The sequence below is a fragment of the Hyla sarda genome, chromosome 2 (assembly GCF_029499605.1).
Source record: "Hyla sarda isolate aHylSar1 chromosome 2, aHylSar1.hap1, whole genome shotgun sequence".
Classification (NCBI taxonomy): domain Eukaryota; kingdom Metazoa; phylum Chordata; class Amphibia; order Anura; family Hylidae; genus Hyla; species Hyla sarda.
In genome coordinates, this window is record NC_079190.1 from 290,447,400 (window position 1) to 290,456,799 (window position 9,400).

A 9,400-nucleotide genomic window follows, 5' to 3' on the forward strand; every position below is an offset into this window, starting at 1 on the left:
AGCAGTGTTGGCAAAATAATGTTGTAAGTCCTATAAAACAATGGATATATGATAAAATCCAAAATGATTGCTAAATTGGATGTTTTATGGTAACAAACGTGGGATTTTCTCTACTCCCTACCCATCTTCCATTACTAATAATGGTGTAGGCATTGCTAACCGTGACCATAAGTAAACACACTCCAATTAACATATTATATTTATTCATATTGAAGTTTATTAAAGATATTTACAAAATATAAGATATATTGCTAAACAATCCCAATACATAATACAATAAATAAATGAGATCAAGCCATAAAAAGTATGCAGGAATAATGTCTCATACAATTCTTCTGCTGGGACCACTTTTCAGATTGGTTGTGTCAATTATACTAATTTCACCAAGACCAAAGAGAAGAGAATTGTGTTCATTGTCCAGGTCACAGAAAAGGCTGCAACGGAAAACAATAAAGTTAGGGGTTAGCCATGCGCTGCAAAAGTAAAAAAATAAAAAGATTATTCACCTGCCTGAATCTTCCCTAAACTGGGGGCCATCAGAATGCTGCAGGGGATTAGGGCAGGTGAGTATGTAAAATTTTTTTTTTTTTCTTTTAGGATGTATGTAGTTGCTAACATGTTAGCCCAACTGGACGTATGCATACAGTATGTTCTGGCAATATTCTACTCAGCCTGTCAATCACAGCCGGGGTCCCACCGCAGCTTCCGAGACTGAGATCATGCCGGTCTCTGCAGCTTTAACCCCATCGATGCTGTGATCTGTCACAAAATCTATGGGGTTGACAGGAGGATGTGGCTCCCCCTGTCCACCAACGGCGATCCCACGATGCTATCACCGGATCACGTTGGTTGCCATGGCAGCAGGAGGCCAGCTGATAGCCTCCTGTCTGCTAGTACGGCAGACTGTGAGGACCAGCCATAGGCTGCATGCCAGTGTAGTACTTACAGTTATGTTGTGCTGCAGTACAGATGTACTGCAGTATATTATACCCTGTAAAAAGTGTAAATATTTTTTTTTAAAGTATTTTTATTTTATTTTTTATAAATTTATAAAGTGTGCTATAATTGTCCATAATGTCTTGTAAAATAAAACGATAACGGTAATAAAAAAAAACAAAAAAAATGCAAAAAACACAAATTGTGGTCCAAAATGTGTAATAAAAGGTAGCATGAATGGCAAAAATGGTACCAATAGAAAGTACAGCTTGTCCCACAAAAAAATTAGTCCTCACACAATGGCGTTGGATGAAAAATAAAAAAGTTATGGCAGTCAGAACATGACAACACAAAAAAGGGGAAAAATAGATTTTTATAAAAAAAGAAAAAACAAACAAACATGAAAAAGCTATATAAATTGGGTATTGCCATAATCGTACCTGCCCACAGAGTTAATATAATATAATTTTTGCCACATAGTAAATGCCATAAAAGAAATGGAAAAAAAAAATCCAGAAATTGTGCAATTCTTCACAATATTTTGGAGTTTTTCACAAAAAATGCTGCATGAATCAACAAAAATTTGCCACTAATGTAAAGTCACAGAATTACATCGCTAAGTAAAAGCATATCAGAGATATTACCAGAGATTAAAAAAAAAAAAAAAAGGGCTTGGTCAACTGTTGCCCGAAAGTTAAACAGATTTGTAAATTACTTATATTAAAAAATATTTACCCTTCCAGTACCTTTTAGCAGCTGTATGCTACAGGGAAATTGTTTTCTTTTTTAATTTCTTTTTTGTCTTGTCCACAGTGCTCTCTGCTGACACCTGATGCCCGTATCAGGAACTGTCCAGAGCAGCATAAGTTTGCTATGGGGATTTGCTCCTACTCTACTTTTAGTATTGATCACAGCATATAACAGGTTAATGGCAAGCATCAGTGTGATGTAAGCCATTACAGGCTGCCGATAGTAGCCAGGACCCACGGTCTATGAAGTGAGTGCAGCTTCTGTGGAGATTTCAGCATGTTGGACTTATGTAGAGGCGTCCGTCCCTACAGAAACCCAACGAGCCTATGCACTGGGTAAGGCTTCATAAATGCCCTTCATAATGTGGTAAAGAGATGCAGTCATTGTTCTTGGTTTATTGTTGATACACATGTAACTGAACACAAGGAATAGTTAAATCTAAATAAATTGTAAGTGGATACAGTAACTGATAACATTTATCTATCTATCTGTGCTAAATAAAAATGTTTGTTTAATTAAAATGTTCAAGTTCTGCACAATTTATGCACATTGTACTGAAAAAAAAAACTTTACATGTGGCTTCTACAGTATTAACCCCTTAACGATCACGGTCGTAAATGTACGTCCTGGTTTGGTGGTACTTCGCAATCCAGGATCTACATTTACATCCTGTGTATGACCACGAGCATCGGAGCGACTAGCAGCAGCCGGGGACCCGCCAGTAATGGTCGACATCCGCGATCGCACGGATGTCCACCATTAACCCCTCAGATGCCGTGATCAATACAGATCACGGCATCTGCGGCAGTGCGGTACTTTAAATGGATGATCGGATCGCCCGCAGTGCTGCCGCGGCGATCCGATCATCCAGCATGGCGGCCGGAGGTCCCCTCACCTGGCTCCGACCGTCTCCTGGGGTCTTCTGCTCTGGTCTGAGATCGAGCAGAGCAGAAGATCACCGATAATACTGAGCAGTGCAGTGTCCTAAACATAGCACTGAACAGTATTAGCAATCAAAGGATTGCTATAGTTAGTCCCCTATGGGGACATAAAAAGTGTAAAATAAAAGTTGAAAAATGTAAAAATAAAAAGTAAAAAAAAATGAAAAAACCCCTCCCCCAATAAAAATGAAAATTGTCAGTTTTTCCCATGTTACCCCCAAAAAGCGCAAAAAATATATTTTTATAAACATATTTGGTATCGCCGCATGTCCGAACTATCAAATTATAATGTTAATAATCCTGTACGGTGAATGGCTCAAACGTAAAAAATAAAAAAATTCAAAAAAAACTTTATAAAAAATTATCTAAAAGTTTTATATATGCAAATTTGATGTCAATAAAAAGTACAGATGACGGCGCAAAAAAATAGCCCTCATACCACCCTATATACTGAAAAATGAAAAAGTTATAGGTGGTCAAAATAGGGTGCTTTTAGATCACTGATTTTGTACAAAAAGTTGTAGATTTTTTTAAGCGATACAAAAATATAAAAGTATCTAGCCATGGGTATCATTTTAATCGTATTGACCCACTGAATAAAGAACACACGTAATTTTTACTGTAAAGTGTAGTGTGAAAACAAACCCCTCCAAAATGTGCAAAATTGTGGTTTTCATTTACATTTCATACCTAAAAAAAAATGAGAGCCCTTATATGGGTCTGTAGATGTAAATATAAAAGAGTTATGGATTTTAGAAGGCGAGGAGGAAAAAACGAAAGAGCAAAAATAAAATTGGCCTGTCCTTAAGGTTAAATATATAAAATTAGGGACAAATGAAGGGACATTAGAGCCCAAAGAAAGCCATGTTACTGGCCTGTACAACCTGAAAGTTGTGTAAACATACACACGCTTTGTGTGTGATGTATAAACTATCATCTATATAAGTCATTGTGATAATTTGATACTTACTATTGGCTGAGTTAATGTCAAAACGCTCATCTGTGAAACAGAAAGAAATATACATGATAGCTGAAATGGGCACTGTCAGACATAAAAACTTTTTATATGTTGTACATTTTGGCAAAGCAATCGTTTTTCTAATATACTTCATTATAAAATGTTCACATTTTATTAAAGAAAACTGCCTCCGACAATCCCACCACTAGCAGTCCCCAACACAGCTTGCAGCAACACTGCTATAACACAGAGTTTTACCAAACATGTGCCTCCAGCTGTTGCAAAACTGTTGCAAAACACCAAGCATGCCTGGACAGTCAAAGGATGTCTGGGCATGCTGGGAGTTGTAGGCTGTAGGCACACAGCTGAAGGCAACACTGCTTCAAAAAGAGTTATCCAAACATTGTACCTCAACTATTCCTAAACTATTCCAAAAAAGTCCCAGCATTACGGGACTGCCTAAGGATGACACACATGAATGACATAGGAAGTTATAGAAAATGTATGCCTAAAATCCACTGTACTTTTAGCACTATACCTTTGCACTAATTTAGGAAGATGTAAGTTATACACTCACCATATTGTCTTTGGTGGTAGACTACAGGCAATCTCCAATAATCATGTGTGTGTGTAGAGCATAAAACTAGAGAGGAAAGGGTTACAGAGCAGGGCTACCAGGCTCCCTGAGAGACAGCATAGTGAGGGTGGGGGAGGAGCCATCCCAGTGCAGGCCCCCTCCCTTTGACAAGATGGAAAAGACATTGAGCACTGTTAATATTTTTTTTAGTGAAATATCAGTGATAGAGACATAAAAATTGCATGTACATGATCAGGATGAGGTACCGCGTAAGGCTGGGTCCACACTACGTTTTGTCCCATACGGGAGCGCATACGGCAGGGGGGAGCTAAAACCTCGCGCTCCCGTATGTGACCGTATGCGCTCCCGTATGCCATTCACTTCAATGAGCCGACCGGAGTGAAACGTTCGGTCCGGTCGGCTCATTTTTGCGCCGTATGCGCTTTTACAACCGGACCTAAAACCGTGGTTGACCACGGTTTTAGGTCCGGTTGTAAAAGCGCATACGGCGCAAAAATGAGCCGACCGGACCGAACGTTTCACTCCGGTCGGCTCATTGAAATGAATGACATACGGGAGCGCATACGGTTACATACGGGAGCGCGAGCTTTTAGCTCCCTCCTGCCGTATGCGCTCCCGTATGGGACAAAACGTAGTGTGGACCCAGCCTCACATATAACATTTTTTTTTTTTTTTTGTGGGATCTGACAGGTATGCTTAACCCCTTAACGCTCGTTCACATAATCGCAGCTGCTGCTGCATCCCGCGGGTTGAACTTTTCACCTCTCGTTGTCTCTGGCAGGTGAGAAATTCTGCTTAAAACGGGGTTAACCCCTTCACACAGATGACGCGATACCTTTGCGCATTCCCCCATATAAAGGCGGCGTTCATTATATGCGTGCTCCCGCAGCGCTGATCGGGTTAATTAGCTAAAGTCCACTCCCGCCCGACACCCCCGGGACCCCATTTGATTAACCAGATCAGCGATCGGGTGTGCAGGGGCAGCGGGTGTGTGGTGGGTGCGCGGAGATCCGGAGGTCCGGCGGTGGCGATGGCGGGTGCGCGGCGATGACGGGGGTAAGTGCCCTCCCCCTGACAAGTTGCAAAACTACAACTCCCAGCATGTCCAGACAGTCTGGGCATGCTGGGAGTTGTAGTTTTGCAACATCTGGAGGACCACTGTTTGGAGACCACTGTGTAGTGGTCGTCAAACTGTGATCTTCCAGATGTTGCAAAACTACAACTCCCACCATGCCCAGACAGCCAATGCCTGTGTGGGCATGCCGGGAGTTGTAGTTTAGCAAGATCTGGAGGACTACAGTTTAGAAACCACGACACAGTGGTCTCAAAACTGTAGTCCTCCAGATGTTGCAAAACTACAACTCCCAGCATGCCCGGATGCAAACGGCTGTCTGGGCATGCTGGGAGTTGTAGTTGTGTGCCTCCAGCTGTTGCAAAACTACAACTCCCAGCATGCCCAGACAGCCCTTTGCTGTCTGGGCATGCTGAGATTTGTAGTTTTGCAAGATCTGGAGGACCACAGTTTGGAAATCACTGTGCAGCGGTCTCTTAACTGTGGCCCTCCAGATCTTGCAAAACTACCAGCTTTTTATGCAAGTAAATTAATGTAATATATTCGCCATATTGTAGAAAGCAATGTAGTACACAATACTGTAAGATACATTTTGCTACATCTTCATAGAGGACTTACCTGCAGTTAAAAATAAACTAATTGAAGCAATGTTGTCATTATTGGATGCCAATTTACTTATTGATTTGCAGTCCTGTAAGAAAAAAAATATCAGTTATGCTGGGTTCATAGATTATTTTTTACATCCTTCATAAGTGAACTCAGCCTAGATCTCGATGCAACTGATGCCATAACTGATGACAACATGCAAGCTGCGTTCCCCTGTCCAGTGCCGACCAGTGTGTCCAACCATCTGGTGTCAAAATTGAGACGCTGAATAATTGTGAACTGTCCCATTCAAATGTATGGGATTAGTTCTGGCATCAGTTTCCCTCTGGTGCATGCCGGAGGGAAACTATGCCGGACGTATGTGAACGCAGCCTTACTGAGTATTATAAAAATGACTCAACTCATGTAACTAAATAAACTTTGAGAGAAGAAAATTGAATAAACCAACATTTGCAACCTAGTGTGAATACAAATATGTTAAGTATAGAAAAAATTGAGCCATCATTATTTTTTGCACCCTGATCTGTAATTTTTATCGGTACCATTTTGGTATTGATCTGACTCTTTAATCGCTTTCTATGTAATTTTTTTCTAGGAGGTGATGTGATAAAAAAAAAAAAAAAAAAAAAAAAACATAATTCTGGTGTTTGGTAAGTTTACACTATTCATTGTGTGATATTGCGATAACAAATATGTTTATGCTTTTTTTGTTTACATTTTTTTATTTGAAAAGGAAGGGGTTAATTTATATATGGGGTTACTATTTTTTATTTTTTACATTTCCTTAGTGCCCATAAGGTACCGGTATGAGCCAGCATAAGATGCTTTTATACAGATTAATGCAGTAACATAGTAACATAGTTCATAATGTCGAAAAAAGACCAGAGTCCATGAAGTTCAACCTACAACCCTAATGAGTCCCTACTGAGTTGATATAGATCTACAATCTATAACCTATAGTTATTGTTCTCCAAAAATGCATCCAGACCCCTTTTGAACTCTTTTACAGAGTTCACCATGACCACCTCCTCTGGCAGAGAATTCCACAGTCTCACTGCTCTTACAGTAAAGAACCCCCATCTGTGGTGGTGTAGAAACCTTCTTTCCTCTAGATGTAGAGCATGCCCCCTTGTTATAGATACAGTCCTGGGTATAAATAGATCATGGGAGAGATCCCTGTTCTGTCCCCTGATATATTTATACATAGTTATTAGATCGCCCCTAAGACTTCTTTTTCTAAACTAAATAACCCTAATTCTGATAATCTTTCTGTGTACTGTAGTCCTCCCATTCCCCGTCTTTGAACCCTCTCCAGCTCCACTATATCTTTCTTGTACACTGGTGCCCAGTACTGTACACAGTATTCCATGTGTGGTCTGACTAGTGATTTGTACAGCGGTAGAATTATTTCCTTGTCGTGGGCATCTATGCCCCTATTGATGCACCCCATGATTTTATTTGCCTTGGCAGCAGCTGCCCGGCACTGGTCACTACAACTAAATTTACTATTAACTAAGACTCCCAAGTCCTTTTCCATGTCAGTCGTCCCAAGTGTGCTCCCATTTAATACATAATCCAAGCCCATATTTTTCTTCCCCATGTGCATTACCTTGCATTTATCAGTGTTGTACCTCATCTGCCACTTCCCAGCTCAAACCTCCAACCTATCCAGATCCATTTGTAACAGTGCACTGTCCTCTATTGTGTTTACCGCTTTACACAGTTTAGTATCATCTGCAAAGATTGCTACTTTACTATTCAACCCCTCTGCAAGGTCATTAATAAATATATTAAATAGAACAGGACCCAAGATGGACCCCTGTGGTACCCCACTAGTAACAGTCACCCAATCAGAATAAGTACCAATAAGTAACCTTTTCGCTATTTATATCGTTAAAAAAACATTTTGGGGTTAGTTTTACTCTCTTTGGCAATGAGTCTTTCTGTCTTTATTTTTACGGCTTTTATCAGTTTATTACATATTTTACATTTTTCTCTATAGCTTTTTAATGCTTCTTCACTGCCATCCTGTTTTAGTAGTACCTATGTACTGCATTGATACATGAAATCTGAGCTCTATTAGAAGAGCCTACCACGGACAGGCTCTATCAACAGGTGTAGATTGTCAGCCATGGAGGCTCAGGTAAGTGCTACTGGTTATAGTAGTGCCAAGGTCAGGAGATTCAAACCATTGCACCACCGACGATTGCTTTAACATGCATTTAAATGCTGCTGTCAACTTTGACAGTGGCATTTAAAAGTTTTAATTCCTGGCCACTGTGGTTGCTACATGTTGGCTATTAGGGGCAGCCCTCAGCGACTGAAATCAGCTGGGGTTCACTGGTTATAGAGCAGGCTCGAGTCAGGAACTCGTTCCATACACTCTTAGCAGCACCATGACAGATTAGAACTGTCATGAGTCACAAAAGGGTTGCTGCCACACATGCTTGACACCATCTGAACCAAATAAGTTTATCTTGGTCTCATCGGATCACAAGATGTAGTTCCAGAAATCCATGTCTGCTTATCTTTAGTGTTGAGCGGCATAGGCCATATTCAAATTCGCGATATTTCGCAAACATATGGACGAATATTTGTCATATATTAGCAAAATTTGCATATTCGTAATATTCACGTTTTTTTCGCATCTGCGAAAATTCGCATCTGCGAAAATTTGCATATGTGAAAATTTATGAACTTTATAGCAAGTATACCAGTGTAACTTGATAGACGCACCAGAAGGGAGGGATCAATATTCGCGAATATTCGCATATGCGAATATTCGCCCGGCGGTCTCATATAGTAGTATTAGAGCCTTCTTTCGACCACACAAGCTGGAAGAAGAGAGGGATGATCACTGTGATGTGAAAAAAAAAGCGAATATTCGTAATTTCGAATATATTGTGCTATATTCGCGATTATGTGCTATTCGGGAATAAAATTAGAATTGCGAATATTCGCGAGCAACACTACTTATCTTCAGCAAACTGTTTGAAGGCTTTCTTGTGCTTCATCTTTAGAAGAGGCTTTCTTCTGGGACAACAGCCGTGCAGACCAGATGTGATGCAGTGTATGGCATATGGTCTGAGTACTGACAGGCTGACCCCTTCAGCCTTTTCCAGCAATGTTGGCAGCACTCATATGTCCATTTCCCAAAGACAGCTTCTGGATATGACACTGAGTATGTGCACTCAACTTCTTTGGTCGACCATGGTGAGGCCTGTTCTGAGTGGAACCTTTCCGCTGTATGGTCTGACTCACCGTTCTGCCGCTCATTTTCAGGGTCTTGTTCATTTTTGTATAGCCTAGTCTATCTTTATGTTGAGCAACAATACTTATTTTTTCAGATCCTCAGTGAGTTCTTTGCCATAAGTTGCCATGTTAAAGGGGTACTCTGGTGGAAAACAAATGTTTTTAAATCAACTGGAGCAAGAAAATTATACAGATTTGTAAGTTACTTCTATCTTAAAATCTTAATCCTTCCAGTACTTATCAGGTGCTGTATACTACAGAAGAAGTTGTGTAGTTCTTTCCAGTCT

General features: G+C 40.4%; 1 long non-coding RNA gene across 1 annotated transcript; it reads right to left on the minus strand.

The window, feature by feature from the left end:
* Positions 1 to 267: 267 nt before the first annotated feature.
* LOC130357899 (uncharacterized) lies at positions 268 to 5,946 on the minus strand. The gene is made up of 3 exons (XR_008889317.1): positions 5,874 to 5,946; positions 3,598 to 3,627; positions 268 to 434 (listed from the first exon to the last, which is right to left on the minus strand). It is a non-coding gene; the product is annotated as an uncharacterized LOC130357899 (long non-coding RNA).
* Between the last annotated feature and the right edge of the window lie 3,454 nt (positions 5,947 to 9,400).